The sequence below is a fragment of the Enhydra lutris genome, unplaced genomic scaffold (assembly GCF_002288905.1).
Source record: "Enhydra lutris kenyoni isolate GAN:26980312 unplaced genomic scaffold, ASM228890v2 scaffoldscaffold14, whole genome shotgun sequence".
NCBI classification, from domain to species: Eukaryota; Metazoa; Chordata; class Mammalia; order Carnivora; family Mustelidae; genus Enhydra; species Enhydra lutris.
In genome coordinates this window covers 42,173,163-42,189,630 of record NW_019154098.1, presented here as the reverse complement: position 1 = coordinate 42,189,630, position 16,468 = coordinate 42,173,163, and positions in this window count along the sequence as shown.

Below are 16,468 nucleotides of genomic sequence, written 5' to 3'. Positions count from 1 at the left end.
AGTAGCAAGAACAGAAGGCACGAGGGGAAAAGGTAACCCAGGAGCCAGAAAAGCCTGTGCAAAGACTGGAGGCAGAAGAGATTTTGTGCTGGAGGAAGAGCTCTGTTCCTGAACTAAACATAGTGTTACTGAGAATTGGGTGTGACCTGGTATCTGCTGGTTACCTGAGCTGACCCACAGATCTATGAATTAAAGAGGACTGGCCACAGCACTTTTTTTTTTAATTTTATTTTTAAAATATTTATTTTAAATATTTACTTATCTAAGAGAGACAGCACACATGAGTGGAAAGTGGGAAGTGCAGAGGGAGAGCGAGAAAGAGCCTCCAGCAGACTCCACAATGAGCACAGAGCCTGGCATGGGGCTTGATCCCAGGACCCTGAGATCATGACCTGAGCTTAGTCATGCACTTAACCATCTCAGCCACCCAGGCATCCCAGAACTTTAAACTCCTTTGCAGTCTTTTGGATTTCTGTAATATTTCCCGAAAAGCATATAGGCCCCTGGGAAGTAGCTTTCTATGTTTAGCCTAACATGGAACTAAATTTCAGAGCCCTGAGAACAGGTTTCGAAGAATGGGCCTCAGGTAATCAATTGTGTTGCATGCTGGGAAGGCAAAACCACTTTGGAGAATGTGGTATCTGGTAAGGAAGGGACAGGAAATTGTGGAGTTCCTGTTCTATATCAGGACAGTCACCTACCTTGAGTCCTCAACTATAAAAGAGAGGAAAATATCAACTCAGGGAGACAATGCAATCAGAAAAGTGTCTGGGGTATTAGGTATTCAATAAATGTTTATTTTCACCAGCACACAGACCTTTTTCTGAGGATTTTATTTAAATGGTTTTGTTTCTAATTGCCTTTGTGGAAATAGGATTTTTTAAAAAAGCAAAAACCTAAAGCTTAAGAGCTTTAATAGCTTCTCAGAACTTGAGCCTGAAAAACCAACAAGGTTAAGGACAAAATACTCTCATCTTCTTTAATAAGTCTATAAAAGCAAGAACCACAGAGGTGTAGACCCATGTTTAAATTTGTCTCTACCTAACTTATGTTTTGTATCATCTGAATGTTTAAAGGCAGAATTTGGAAAATAAGCCCTTCCCTACACACACTGATAAACCCAAGTTACTTTATCTGCCCAGACACAAGTGCAAGTGAAACCAAATGTTGAGGCCGTAGCATTCATAATTAAGAATAGTATTTAGGGGCGCCTGGGTGGCTCAGTGGGTTAAAGCCTCTGCCTTCGACTCAGGTCATGATCCCAGGGTCCTGGGATCAAGCCCCACGTCGGGCTCTCTATTCCTCGGGAAGCCTGCTTCCTCCTCTCTCTCTCTGCCTGCCTCTCTGCCTACTTGTAATCTCTGTCAAATTAATAAATAAAATCTTTTTTTAAAAAAAAGAATAGTATTTAAAGTGAGAAGCAGCTTTATCTAATGGTTAAGAGCACTACTTCTGGACTCAGACCTTAGTGCAGGCTATCTGACCTTGGATTTGACCTCTCTTAGCCTTAGTTTCCTCATCTGTAAATGGGGATGGTAAGATTGTCTCTATTAGGAGGTTCTGAAGATTAAATGAGATCATGCATATAAAGTGCTTAGTATAATGCCTGACACCATAATACGAGCTTATTAAAATATTGTAAGTGTAACCCGAGAGGACTGAGTTCTGCAACCTTCAGGAGAGTAATATGTGAGACAGTGGGTCAAGGAAGGCCTCTTAAGAAGGTGAATTTTGAGCCAAGCCCTGAATGATAATAAAGGAGCAAGAAAGCTCTGTGAAGTTCTAGCCAGTGACTCGTCATAGAGGCAGAAGGAACAGTGAGTGTAAAGGCCCGTCATACGTGTGCAAGGAGGTCCAGCAGCAGTGGGGTTGGAGAGTGGGGAGGGAGGGGGGCAGTGGAAGGACATGAGGTCAGGAAGGTCATGAGGAAACTTGCAAGCAGGGATGACAAGTCTGGATTTCATTCTAAAAGTGATGAGACATGAGAGCTGGTACCCTGGGGTTTCAGACATGTTGAGTTTGAAATGCTCTTTGGACACCATGGGGGAAGTTTCGGGCAATTGACTATTTGGGCCCAGAGCTAAAGAGATAGGTGGGCGCTGGTGACATAAATGTGTAACTTACCCACTTGTTCATGTTTAAAGACACAGAACTGAATGGAATGGGCAAGGACAGACTATGAACAGAGAAGAGGGCCAAGGCCTAGACCTGGGGCTCTAACCTTTAGTAGAAAGACTGGGGCTCCTGGGTGGCTCAGTTAAGTGTCTGACTCTTGCTTTTGGCTCAGATCATGATCTTAGGGTCCTGGGATAGAGCCCCGAGTTGGGTTCTGTGCTGGGAGGGGAGTTTGCTTGAGATTCTCCCTCTCCCTTTGCACTCTCCCCACCCCACCCCCGTGCACTCTCTCTCTCAAATAAATAAGTACTTTTTTTTTTTTTTTTAAAGGATAAGGAATAGTCAGCCAAGAAGACTGAGAAGTAGCAACCAATTAGGTGAGTGAAAAATTAGAGTGAGTGACCTGGATTCTAAGTGCTTCAGAAGGAAATTGTGACCAAGGGCAGAACATCTGATTAAGGACTGAGAAATGGTCTCCGGATCCGGCATGGTGGTGGCTGGTGGGGCAGTCAGGTTAGGGATAAGCGGCATGAGCAGTTCTGGTTTGTTGGTGGCTACGGAATTCTGATGACAGAAGGGAAGGTCCCAAGAAAGCGAGACTATGGGAAGAGGAAGCGGAGACAGAGCCTCAGTGTCTTAGTTTGCGAGGGCCGCCATGACGGAGTGCCGCACACTCGAGGCTTGAACACCGGACGTTCATTTTCTCACAGTTCTGGAGGCTGGAAGTCCAAGATCAAGGTGTTGACAGGATTGGTTTCTCCTGAGTCCTCTTTGCGTGGCTTGCAGATGGCTGCCTTCTCCCCGTGTCCTCACACGGACTTCCTCTGTGCAGTCTGCATCCTAGTCTCTTCTTCAGACTGGGACTGGGGTCTGCTCAGCCCACCTTGGTTTAACTAAACCCCTTTAAGGGCTCTGTCTCCAAATACAGTCGCCTCCTGAGGTGCTGGAGGGGTAGGGCTTCCACATACTAATTTTGGGGGTGGGCGGGGGACACACAATTCAGTCCGCAACACTAAGCAATGCTTTTTTTAGGAATTTTGTTGTGAAGGAGAACAGAGCAAAGGATTGGGGTGGAACTAAAGACCGTCTCTCTAAGTGGGGAGACAGGGAGGTTTTGGGTGTATTTTGGATTTTTTACAATGGGAGAAGTCCCAGCCTCTGGTACTGCTGGTGAAAATGGCACAGTAGAGAATGTGGGACTACGGCTGCCGGGGAGAGGAGGTTATTTCAGAAGCAAAGTCCTGGAATACCAGAGAAGGGATGGGATCAAGAGGTGTTCAGTGACTTACCCAGGTCCCTGACTTGTGAGTGGTAGGGCTGGCACTTGACCCCAGAAATCCTAACCTTGAAATACACTGTCCACTGACTACATTTCCTTCCCTGTTCTTGGGAGCAGCTGGAACCAGAACAATCCTCTAGGAAGGCAGGAGAGGAACGCAGCAGAGGGAACATGTTCATACACAGAATTATGGCCGTCCTGGCTACCTACTACCACCTGCAGGGGTGAGGGAGGCTGTGAGGGTTTCACAGAAGGGGAAGGAGGAGAAACAGGTGAGGCTCTACTTGGCTGACTGATGAACTAAAACACTCAGGAAGTCCAGGTCCTAAAGTGGCAGAGTATTTCCGACCCACACCCCAGCCTGGGTCTATTTATTTGACCTGAGCTTGGTATTGGGGCACTGTAGCCAAGGGCACGGTTTCAGAAAGCTACACCATCAGCGTTTCATAGGCAGATCGCCACAAGGCAGGTGGCTTTGCGATTTTGCTTCTACAAACTCTCTTATCATAGCACTTGCATGTTGGGGCCTAGATGTTGAACAAATCAATCAATAAATAAACCTTGGCTTCACATTTTGTACAGACACATTTAACTGACACCTACACACACACACAATGTGTCTTTGCTGCTGTGCAGTCTCTGGGTCACGGGGTCTCCTGCAAACACTTCCTCCTTTTTTTGGTTTTAAGATTTTATTTATTTATTCGAGAGAGAGAGAGAGAGCACACACATGAGAGAACATGGGGACAGGGAGTGGGAGAGGGAGGAGCAGACTCCCCGCTGAGCAGGGAGCCTGAAGTGGGGCTTGATCCCAGGACCCCGAATCATGACCTGAGCTGAAGGCAGACACTTTACCATCTGAGCCATCCAGGCGCCGCCCCCTTTTGGGTTAACAGCTTTTTTTTTTTTTTAGATTTATTTATTTATTTATTTGACAGAGATCACAAGTAGGCAGAGAGGCAGGCAGAGAGAGAGAGAGAGAGAGAGAGAGGGAAGCAGGCTCCCTGCTGAGCAGAGAGCTCGATGTGGGGCTCGATCCCAGGACCCTGGGACCATGACCTGAGCCGAAGGCAGAGGCTTTAACCCACTGAGCCACCCAGGCGCCCCGGGTTAACAGCTTTATTGAGATACAATTCACACGTCACAGAACCCACCTGTTTGAAGTGTACCATTCATTGTTTTTTAGGGTATTCAGAGTTGTCTACACTTCCTTCTTGATTCTGGGCTTCTCACTTGAGTGGACGGGCCAGTCTCCTGATGTCGGTGAGGCTGTACCATCGCGGTTGAAGTGATTTCCTTATCAGAGAAGCTCACTTGAAGGCACGTGTCCATCTGACTGTGACTTCCCTGGTGCCTTGGGAACAGCTGGGGACCTGTCCAAATTCACCAGTGAAAACCACTCAGTGTCTGTGTCGTGGGCGACTGCTGTGGAATGAACAAACACAAAGCTGGGGGAGCAAAGTCTGAACACAATGAGGGATAGACGCTCTCCTTGGGGCTCAGATAATGGCATCCCGGCATTTTTAATCCCAAGGGTAGAACACCAAATCCCTTACATTTGTTTCCTATCTTCTTAGGAACCCTTTCCCTTAAATGTTCCATTGCATTATTCCTCCAAAGCATTTGTTTTGAAACCACGTCTGTCCTCCTTCCTCTCATGGAAACCACCTGTAGCAGTGACAACTGGGCCTGCTGCAAACATTTGTTTTTGATAACAGCGTATTTTGAACGTCTGTGGTTTCAATTTCTATTTTTGTCCCTTACTGTCGCAATTTTTTGCTCTCTTCTTACTTTTTACAGATAGTTTTGCTTTTCCCAGGCATTTGTACTCTGCTAAAGACGTCAGCTGCATACACTATGACCTGAGAATTTCTACATTTCCAAAAATCAGTACCGCTGCCCGATGACTTATATTTTCCAATACGTTTGCATCTGCAATATTTAAATTGGTCTTCACAACAATTCAGTGAATGAAGTCGGGGCAACTGTTAATATTCCCATTTTATGGATCAGAAAACTCACGTCTCCTGGCTAGCCTGTGGCAAAAATTAAAGTAAAAATATGGGCAATTTTAATTCTAGTCTAAGATTTTTTTCCCCCTACCATACAATTGTCCATAATATAGGACTATGGTTCTCCAGCTTCAGCAGAATCAGAATCATTTAGAAGACTTGTCACAGCACAGAATGCTGGGCTCCACCTCCAGCATTTGGGGTTCCATAGGCCTGGGCTGGGGCCCAAGGATGTTCTCATTCATGCCCGGCCCCTCTACTTCCTACTCAGGGTGGTCATGTGACATAGCTTTGGCCAATGAGATGTAAATGGGAGTCTTGTGGGAACACCTGTGCTTTCCCAATGTAAAGGGACATCCTTGGCTCTTCATCCCTCCTACTTCTTCCTGCTTAGAACTTATATGTGATGCTCAAAAGTGTAGCAGACATCTTAGGACAATGCATTAAACCCAGCCGGATAGGAAGATAGGAAGAAGGTTGGTCTCTAACAGGCCTGAGTTGCTTACCTACAAATTTCCTGCTGTGTGAGAAAAATAAATCTCTATTTAAGCCACTGTATCCAGGTACTTGGTTACTTGCAGCCAAATGTATCTCTGCCCCATACAGAGGAACAGGAAAGAATGATGCGTGAGAGTCCAGGAGACTGTGTGAGAAATGGCATTTAATAAACATTTGTTGTAGTGATCCGCAGGGACATGTGCACTTGCATGTTTATAGCAGCAATGTCCACAATAGCCAAACTATGGAAAGAATCTAGATGCCCATCAACAAATGAATGGATAAAGAAGACATGGTATATATATATACAATGGAATACTATGCAGCCATCAAAAATTCTGAAAGCCTGACATTTGCAAGGATGTGGATGGAAATAGAAGGTATTATGCTAAGTAAAATAAGTAAATTAGAGAAAGACAATTATCATATGATCTCACTGACATTAGGAATTTGAAAGGCAGGGCAGGGTGTTGTGGCGGTTAGGGAAGGAAAAAAATGAAATAAAATGGAACTAGAGAGGGAGACAAACCATAAGAGACTCCTGATCTCAGAAAGCAAACTGAGGTTGCTGGGGGTTGGGGGAGAGGGACAGGATGGCTGGGTAATGGACATTGGGGAGGGTATGTGCTATGGTGAGTGCTGTGAATTGTGTAAGACTGATGATTCACAGACCTGTACCCCTGGGGCAAATAATACATTATATGTTAATAGAAAAAAAAAAGAAAAAAATAAAAAGCATTTGTGAGGCCCTATTCTGCAGCTGACATTGTGCCAGGTGAATGAGACATGGTTCCTACCCCCAAGGTGTTCATAGTCAAGGTGAAAAAGCCACATTATAAATACATAAATAGTAATACATCGTGAAAATCACAGATCCAAGCAAAATGTTATGAAACCCAGGGAAGGAACCCTGTCTAGGGAGGTTAGAGAAGGCTCCCAGGAAGTGACATTTGAGCAAAGCCCTAAAAGATAAGTAACGTTCTGCCAGGTAGAGAAGAAGGGGAAAAAAAAAAAGCTTTCTGAGCTGTGTCCCTTCTCACTCCTACACTTTGGGGCCAGAGGCTGGCCCGGCTGGAACAAGCCATTGGCAGAGTTAAGGGCTCTGCAGGAAACTCAAAGCCCAGAGAACCAGGAGGGAAGCTGTGAGGATTGGCTAAAACTTCTGAGAGCAGGTCTAGGGAACCAGAAATCTAGGGCAGAAAGACAAGAGCAAGAGATCAGAGGGCAAATGGGGAGGAGCAGGGCAGGAGCCCAAGAGGATGGGTCAAGGCTTGCTTCTCAAGCAAGCAGGAAACTCAGGGCACTAACTATGCCATTTCACCGTTTCTTATTCATCTGCATTTCGCTCTCAGCCTCCATCTTGTTAGGCTTGTAGGTAATTCTGTCTTGGTCCCTCCTGGGGCTTCCCCTTGAACCCAAAGCTGTGCTAAAATCCTGGTGTGTTACTCAGCCTGCATCACTGTCTAAATGGCACAAAACCCTGGCGATTGAATCCCTTCTCCCTGGTGTATCATGGGTATTTCCACCAGGTGCCTGGTAATACCCTCTGGTGCATCTAGAGAGCAGGGCATATGTCTCTGTGATGGGGGTCCCAGCAATCTCGTTCTTCTCCCCAGGCTCAGGCATCTCTTCTCGGTTTTGGGGAAATGTCTCCTTCTAGCCCTGCTTCCACCAGAGGCACACTCTCCCCTCTTTAGCTCAGTGGGCTCAGGGTTCGGGAACTACAAGCCAGGAAGACAAATGTCTCCAGGCTAATTCTGCTGACCACCTGCCCAACCACCCCCGATACAAAGGACAGAACCTTTGAGAATGGGAGGAGGGAAAGGGGGAAATGCAGGGAGAAAAGCTTAAACTTTCAAGTAGTTATTAGGCCACATATTGATGGTGATGGTGTGGTTTAAAGGACCAAGGGCAGGACATACACATCCCATAAGCTGTGAAGACAGTCAGGAAAGGGCCTGAGAACAATGAACACCTGGGGAAAGAGGAAGAAGAGGCTGAAGGGAATGTGATGAGACAGCTTCGGACGACCATTCGTTGAATTTGGATTTCATTCTGTAGTCAAGAAAATTCAGGAAAGGTCCATAAACTATGCTGACATAAGATCCTGGGTTTTCTTTTCTTCCTTTATCTCTCTCTTCCTTTCTCTCTCTCTCTCTCTCTCTTTCTTTCTTCTTTCTTTTTTCAGAAGTGAGAACTCTGATAGAAGGGTGGGAGGTTAAGTTGTAGAGAGCCTATGACTGGACCATAGAAATAAGAGTAAAAATGGAGATGGAATAGCATGGTCAGTGTTCTAGGACAGAATCAACAGAATTTGGTCACTGATTGGCTATAAGGGAATGATGGGAACTTACAGAGAGAAGCTGAAGAAGATTCCAAGATTTCTATCTTGGGAGACTGGGCAGTTGGTGAAGCCATTTACCTGAAGGTAAGAAGACAGAATAGAGTAGACATGGGTGGAGGGAGGGGATGGGTGACAGGAACGAGAGTATTAAAGGTATCTAGCACTGGTTATATGCCAAGCTCTGTTTTACATGGATTTGTGTCATAAAAACCTTATGAAGTAGTAGTATTAGGTTCATTATGCCTCAGATAAGAAAACTGAGACTCAGAGATGCTGCTGCTCACCCAAGGTTACTCAGAGTAATGGAGTCAGCGTTGGAAACTATATCTACGTGACTCCACAATCCATGCTATCCCTCAAATGCTTCTAAAGTGTCATCTGGTTGGGATATCTGGGAGTCACTTGTGACTCTGGGTCTAGAGCTTGGGAAATAGGCAGGACACGCAGGCATCAGTTTGGGAGTCTTTTTTTTTTTTTTTCCCTAAGATTTTATTTATTTATTGAGAGAGAGAGAGTGAGTGAGAGAGAGCGCAAGATGGGGGTGAGGAGCAGAGGGAGAAGCAGACTCTCCACTGAGCAGGGAGCCTGATAAAGGGCTTAATCGCAGGACTCTGGGATCACGACCAGAGCTGAAGGCAGCAGCTTAACCAACCCAGCCACCCAGGCTCCCTAGTTTGGGAGTCTTTATTATGTAGTTGGTTCCTGAAGTCATGGGAGCAGGTGAGAGGAGCTGGGAAAAGTGTGTGCATGAACAGAGAGGACAAGGGCAGACTCCGGGGAAGTTCATCTTTAAGGTTTATGTCACTTAGGCTATTGATAACAGAAAAAACAAGGAACAAGATTAGGATTTGTATTTCTCTCATCACAGAAGTTCTGAGGTGGGGTCCTCAGGGTTAGTTTGTTGGCTTCATTAGAGACCCAGGCCCTCTCTTTTCTTCTACCATATTTAGTATGTGTGTTTCATCCCCAAATTTGCTTCAATCATAAAATGGCCACATTAGGTCCCACCATCACATTTCAGGAATCAGGAAAGCAGAAGAGGGGAGCCAAGTGAGCCTGCTTTTAAGGAAGTCTTTCCAGAAGAACCACCCCATAATTTCTGCTTACACTAGCCTGAACTTAGTCTCATGACCTATCTTCAAGGGAAGCTGGGAAATGTAGTTCTTCACTAGGCCCCTGACTGCTCCCACTAAATTAGGATTCTTTTGTTAGAGAAGAAGGGAAAAAGGAAACTTTAGTAGACAACTGTAGACAACAGTAGACAACTGTTATATCTACCACTAAGAGGGTAGGCAAAGGAAAGAAAAAGATAAAGAAGAACATTTGGGGGCAGGGGAGAGAATGATGCCATAAAAACTGTAACAGTTATGAGGCTTTTCATTTCAATGTATTAAAAAGTCAGCCCAAGCTAGTTTAAATTTTGTTCAAGTAACCAAAAAAATTTACAGGTAGGGCAGGTACATTCATTGGGTTTCTGACTCTGACTTTATTTTCTTGGCTCTGCCCACTCTGTGCTGGCCTCACATTCAGGGTGGCTTGACAAGTGGTAATAAAATGGCCCAGGAAGTTTCCAGTACTTGCATGGGAACACCACATTGTCCAGAGCAAAGCAGTCTGTCTTCCCAGCACAAGTGAAATTCATTCATTCATTCATTCATAAGTATTGCTGAGTAACAACCGTGTGCACTTTTCTAGATGTTGTGGATAATGTGAATAACATAAATAGGAATCTTGCTCCATTGGACCTTGTTTTAGTCATTTATTGCTGTGTAATGCATTTCTCCAAAACTCAGAGGCTTGAAACAACAAACATTTATTATTTCAGTGTTTCTATGGGTCAGGCATTTGAACATGACCTGAGGATCTGGGTGCCCCTGGCTTGGGGTCTCTCATAAGGCTGTAGACATCTCAAGGTCTAGTAGTTGAGGATCTATTTCCCAGCTCACTCATGTAACTATTAGCTTCACTGTTTTTCTGGTTGTCGGGCAGAGACATCAACTCATTGTAGTGTGGGCCTTTCCACTGGGCCAGAGGTCAAGCAGGAAGCAGGAGAGCAGTTAGTCTTTTATAACCTAACCTTAGAAGTGATGTCCAATCACTTTTTCCATATTCTATTTGTTGTGAAATAAGTCACTGGGTTCAGCTCACATTTGAGGGGAGGGGATTACAGAAGGACATGAATACTGGTAGGTGAGTGTCATGGAGAACCACTTTGAGGTTTCTACCACAGAGCGATAACCTAGTCAGTGGAGAGAGACAACGAACAATAAATAGATATATCCTATGCAGGTGACAATAAGTGCTCTGAAAAAAAAAATAAAGCAGAGTAAGGGAAGGCCTCTTTCATGAAATGACATTTGAGTAGAGTCTGAAGCAGATGAGGGAGAAAGGGTAGCTGTGGAAGAGCATTCCAGGCAGAGGGAAGAACAGGAGGGAACTCTCTGAGGCTGGAGCCTGCTCAGTTATCTTGAATGAGTCACACAACCGTCTCAGCTGGAGGGGGACAAGCGAGGGAGAAGACAGGCAAAAAGGTGGGGTGGGAGACAATAGGTACAGACTTATAGGACATGGTAAAGACTTTACCGGAGGGTTCCAAGCATGGTGTGACATGATTCACCTTACTTTGAAAAAGCTGTAGTATGGGGAACAGATGATACAAAGGCCAAGACTGAAAGCAGGAAGACTAGGTGGGATTCTCCTGCAGTAGCCTGGGTGAGAGATAATGGAGTTTTGGATGGGCCGAAGTGAGAAGTGATTGGACTCTCGATATATTTGATAAGATTTGCCAATAGACTGGATTTAGGGTATGACAGAGTGGAGTCAAAGATGACTTCAAAGCTTTTAATGTGAGCCTCTGTAAGGTTGAGGTTGCCATTTGCTGGGACAAGCAGAAGGAGTCTAGGAGAGTAAGTCAAGGATTTGACTTTGGTCTTGTGGCCACATAAAGTCTGAGATGCCTACTGGATATCCAAGCAGAGATGTTGCGGAGGAAACTGGAGTATGGAGTTCAGGGGTGAGTTCATGTTGACAATAGAAAATTGGGAATCACCAGCATGGAGTTGACATTTATAGCTACAGGACTAAATGAGATTAATCACCTAAAGAATAGGACTTAATGAACCAGGGAAGACATCTCTCAGAACCTGTGGAAATTAGGATCTGGTGAAGGGGACTGAGAAGGAGCAGCCAATGAGAAAGGGCAGATGTGCTGAGGAGGCTATCAACAGGGTCCATCTTGGAGGCCAAGAGGAGAGGTGCTCTCCACCTGCCAGATGCCACCAGGGGGTTGGGAGGGGCCACAAGATTTAAAAGGTGGTAGAAGGTCATTGGTGACTTTGTAGAGAGCAGCTTGTAAAGAGTCCTAGATTCAACAGCATGCGTGCCCTCTCTCTCTCTCAAATTAATAAATAAAATCTTAAAAAAAATAGAAGGATAGGAAAAACTTATTAAAAGTCTAGAAAGAATAAGTTATAAAAATTAGAAAATATCTATGTCAATAAACAAATACTATAGCATTAAAACCCAAGGCCAAAAAAAAAAAAAAAAAAGGAAATAGTTTTCAGCAAATATGACAAGGGTTAGAATCTTTAAAATGGAAAAAAAACTCATGCCAATCAGTGAGAGGAACGTTAAGACATACCAGGTAAGTGGACAAAGGACACGAACAAACAATTCACAAAGGAGGAAATACAGTTAGTGAACAAAGATAAAGAAAAAGGTTTGGCACCATTAGCAAGGAAAGAAATAGAGGCGAAAACCACAAGATGACGTGTTTTAAACTATCAAATTAGTAAAAGCTGTTTATTCCCTTTAACCCAGCAATTCGAGTTCAGGGAATCCTAAGAAACCAAGCCAAAATGCAGATGAAAGAGCTGGCCACAGTTTTATTTACAATAGTTCATAAGAGGAAATAATCTAAAAGCTGAACACCAAAAAAAAAAAAAAAAAGGCTTAGAAAATGTTGGTACATTCACACAAATATTATTATTAATCATATGCACCACACCACATGCACACATGCAATAATGGGAAGAATCTGTCGTAATACAGTGTCTTAGTCCATTTGGGTTGCTATAAAAAAGAAATACTAGAGACGAGTTCACTTATAAACAACAGAAATTTATTTATCTTGCTAACCCAAGATCAGGATGCTAGAATGGTGGGGTAAGGGTCCTCCCAAGGTCACAGACTTCTCATAGACTCCTCACGTGGTTAAGGATGCAAGCGAGGGGTGCCTGGGTGGGCTCAGTCAGTTAAGTGTCTGCCTTTGGTTTAGGTCATGATCTCAGGATACTGGGATCGAGCCCCACATTGGGCTTTCTGCTCAGTGGGGAGCCTGCTTCTCCTTCTCCCTTTGCCCCTCCCCCGCTTGTGCTCTCTCCTTCTCTGTCAAATAAATAAATAGAAAATTTAAAAAAAAAAAAAGAGGCAAGCAAACTCTTTGGGTTTTCTTTTTAAAGAGCACTAATCCCATTCATGAGGGCTCCACTCTCAAGGCCTGGTGTCCTAAAGTCTCCACCTCCTAATACTGTCACCTTGGGCATTAAGTTTTCAACATATAAATTTGGGGTTGGGGCACACAATTTTTCAGACTAGAGCACATAGGAAAATGCCTATATCATGCTCATTGGCAACAAAAAGTAGGATTGCAAATTGTATATACCTTATATTCTCACCCATGGGAAAAATATTTATAGAAAAAGGAAACCTATCCAAATGTCCCCTCCAGATCACACAGGAAGACAGGCGACCTTTCACCTATGCGGCACAACTTTGCATCCTGGCCTCTCTCTGTCAAGCCCTGGGAGGACGAAGATAATTCAGAAATTTCTGTTCTTGAGGAGTTTGCATCCAACTAAAGCTTAAAAAAAGTGTTCTGTGGGAGGGGCGCCTGGGTGGTTCAGTGGGTTAAGCATCTGCCTCTGGCTCAGGTCATGATCCCAGGGTCCTGGGGTCGCTCCCCTGCTTGTGCTTCCTCTCTCTGTCAAATAAACAAATAAAAGTCTTAAAAAAAACAAAAACCCAAAAAACCCAAAACAAACCCCCCAAAAACCTATTCTGTGGGAGTAAATAATAAAGTCTCAAAAGGTATAAACACAATCGGGATCCCAAAATACCACAGGAAAAATGAGCCACGAAGTGGACATCAGCCACACAGCTGGGCCTTCGGTGGCCCTGTATGGACCTGCAGCCCTAGGGTCAGAGTGCTCAGGGACTGGGGTGAAGGCGGGGGACAGGTTTAGCTGTCAGTTGACTTCTTCTTGGAGACCCCCATGCTGGAGCTGAGGTGGCCTTGACCCCAAAGGGATGAAAGTCAAGCAACAGCCACTGGAACTGGAGGACAAAGCTGAAGATTCCAAACAATGTGTGTCACCTAACCTCTTGCTCTAAGAGGTTTGGTGCAGCCTTTGCTGGGAAGCACTCAGGCCATGACAGTGGGTCACTGCTCTCCTTCCCTCTCCTCTGGGGTGGCTTCTCTAGCCTCCCTACTTGGCTGAGACTGGCTTTGGACGTCCTTGTGGTGGTGTCAGGGTCAGGCTGGTGGGAATGCTTCTGTGTTAGGGTTTCTCATGGATGGAGACCGCAGACAACATACCTTCTGTTTCTAGAGTCCTTTACGTGTATTTCATATGTGTTTTTAAAAATTCCCACTCACCTGCAAAGGGAGCATGCTGGTGAAACCAACACTAGTGAAACCAACCAGCTATTGCTAATTTCCTGGCAGTGTCGCCTCAACCTTGCTTCTCCCTCCTATCAAATTGCAACTACTTGACGAATGCTACATAAGAAAAATAATGGCTCTGATAGCATCAGGCAGAAAGCTCTGCTGGAAAGCTGTTCTCTGAAAAAATGAAAGGGTTATTTTTCAAAATGATGAAATGTTTTAGTCAACAGCATGCAAGACCGACTTAAGAGGGTGAAGACGTGATCTTTAAAATAGCACTGGGTGTTATGCGCAACAGATAAATTGTTGAATGCTACATCTGAAACTAACAAGGTACTGTATGTTGGATAATTGAATGTAAATTAAAAAATAGATCATAAAGGTCAAGCTGAAGGCAAATGAGCTTCTAATTACGAAGATGAGTACATCTAAAAAACTCAGTTCTCAAGAGGAGCTCTCAGTAATTACCATGTAATCAGGACTGTAAGGTCTAAAGACAAATTGGGTTCAAATCCTGGCTTTGCCACTATCAGCTGTGTGACCCCGAGGGAGCAAGTTACTTAATTTCACCGTGTCGCAGTTTTTTCCTCAGCTGTGAAATGGGGACAACGATAGGACCTACCTGCCTGATAAGGTCGTTGTGAGAACTAAATGAGCGTTTGTAAACAGCTCTGGGCAGCATCTGGTATGTGATACCAGCTATATAAGTGCTTGTTAAGTAAAAATATTAATACAAGCAAGCACTGATTTTTTTCGTGCTACCTTATTAGTAAGGCAATCGTCTCAAATAAAAACTAGCACAGAAAATAGTTCTGTGACAATAGATTGAAGTAGTATTTTATGTTTCTTCCTTCTCTGGGTGTCCCTCTCTCCTCCTTCCTTTCTTTTTTCTTTCTTTTTTTTAAAAAGACTTTATTTAGTGGAGAGAGAGAGCGCACAAGCAGGAGAGCTACAGGCAGAGGGAGAATCAGGCTTCCCGAGGAACAGGGAGCCCAATGCGGGACTCTATCCCAGGACCCTGGGTTATGACCTGAGCCAAAGGCAGACACTTAACCCACTGAGCTACGTAGGTGCCCCTTCTCTCCTCCCTTCAAGCAGGGAGCCATGCTCCCGTACCCGTGGCTGGAGGGATTCTTGTGGAGTGAGAAGCCTGGGGCACCTGAAGCCTGTGGCTCTTCTAGTCTCCCAGGAAAGCTGAAACCCAGTGAAGTGACAGGTGATGCTTAATGTCCCTGGAGAGGAGGAGGTGCGTGAGGCCTGGGCGTCCAAGAAGGGGAGGGACAGGAGGAAATTTCCTGGAGAAGGGCCTAGGAGCTAGCCTGCCTGTGTAGGACTCCAGTGGTGGCATCCCCCCAGAGGGACGGCTGTCCTGTGCTCTAAGGAAGGCGGCACCCCTCTTCCCAGGCCTTGTGGCCCAGATAACCTTTCCAATAAATGGTGCTAGAACAATTAGACGTTATGGGCCAAAAGCAAACAAAAAGAAACCCCCAAATCTTGCCCTATGTCTCAGGCCTTATAGAAAAATTAACTCATGGACTTAAATATGAAACTATAAAACTTTTAGAATAGAACATAGGAGAAAAATCTCAGAATCTAGGATTCTCAGACTTTATGTTGGAAGTATGGTCTAGATCGGGAAAAATGGTTAAACTGAACTTCATCAAAATGACAAACTTGCTCTGAGGCCCCATTAAAAGAATAAAAAGAGAAGCTGCAAAACAGGAGCAAATATTGCAAACCACACATTCCACAAAGTACCAGTCACTAGAATATATAAAGAACTCTCAGAACTCAACAACAATAATAAAAAAATCTAATTATAAAATGAATACAACCCATGAGAGACATTTCACTAAAGAGGAATACAAATGGCAAATAAACACGTGAAAAGATGCTTCATCTCACTGGCCATGACAGAGATGCAAATTAAAAGCACAGTGAAATATTACCAGACACCTATCAGAATGGCTAAACCAAAAAAAAAAAAAAAAAAAAAACCAAAAAACAAAAAAAACAGTGACAAAACCACAGGTCAGCGAGGTTGCAGAGGAACTGGGTCACTCAGACATTACCAGTAGGAATGTCAAATGGCGCAACCACTCTGGAAAACAGTCTGGCCATTTCTTTTAAAACCACACATGCAACTATCCTATGACTCAACGATTGCACTCCCAAGCAGTAATCCCAGAGAAACAAAGACTCATGTTCACGCAAAAACCCGTACATGAATGTTTACAGGAGCTTTATTCATAATAGCCCAGGCATCTTTCAATGTGTGAATGTTTAAACAAATTGTGGTACATTCATACCACAGAATAATACTCAGCAGTATGAGGGAACAAACTTTTTATATTTATATGTTTATTTATTTCTTAAGTAGGCTCCACGCCAAGTGTGGAGCCCAATTCGGGGCTTGACCTCAAGACCCTGAGATCAAGACCTGAGTCGAAATCAAGAGTCAGATGCTTAACCCACTGGGCCACCTACGGAACGAACTTTGATATAAGCAATGATCTGGATGGGTCTCCAGAGAATTATGCTGAGTGAAAAAAAAG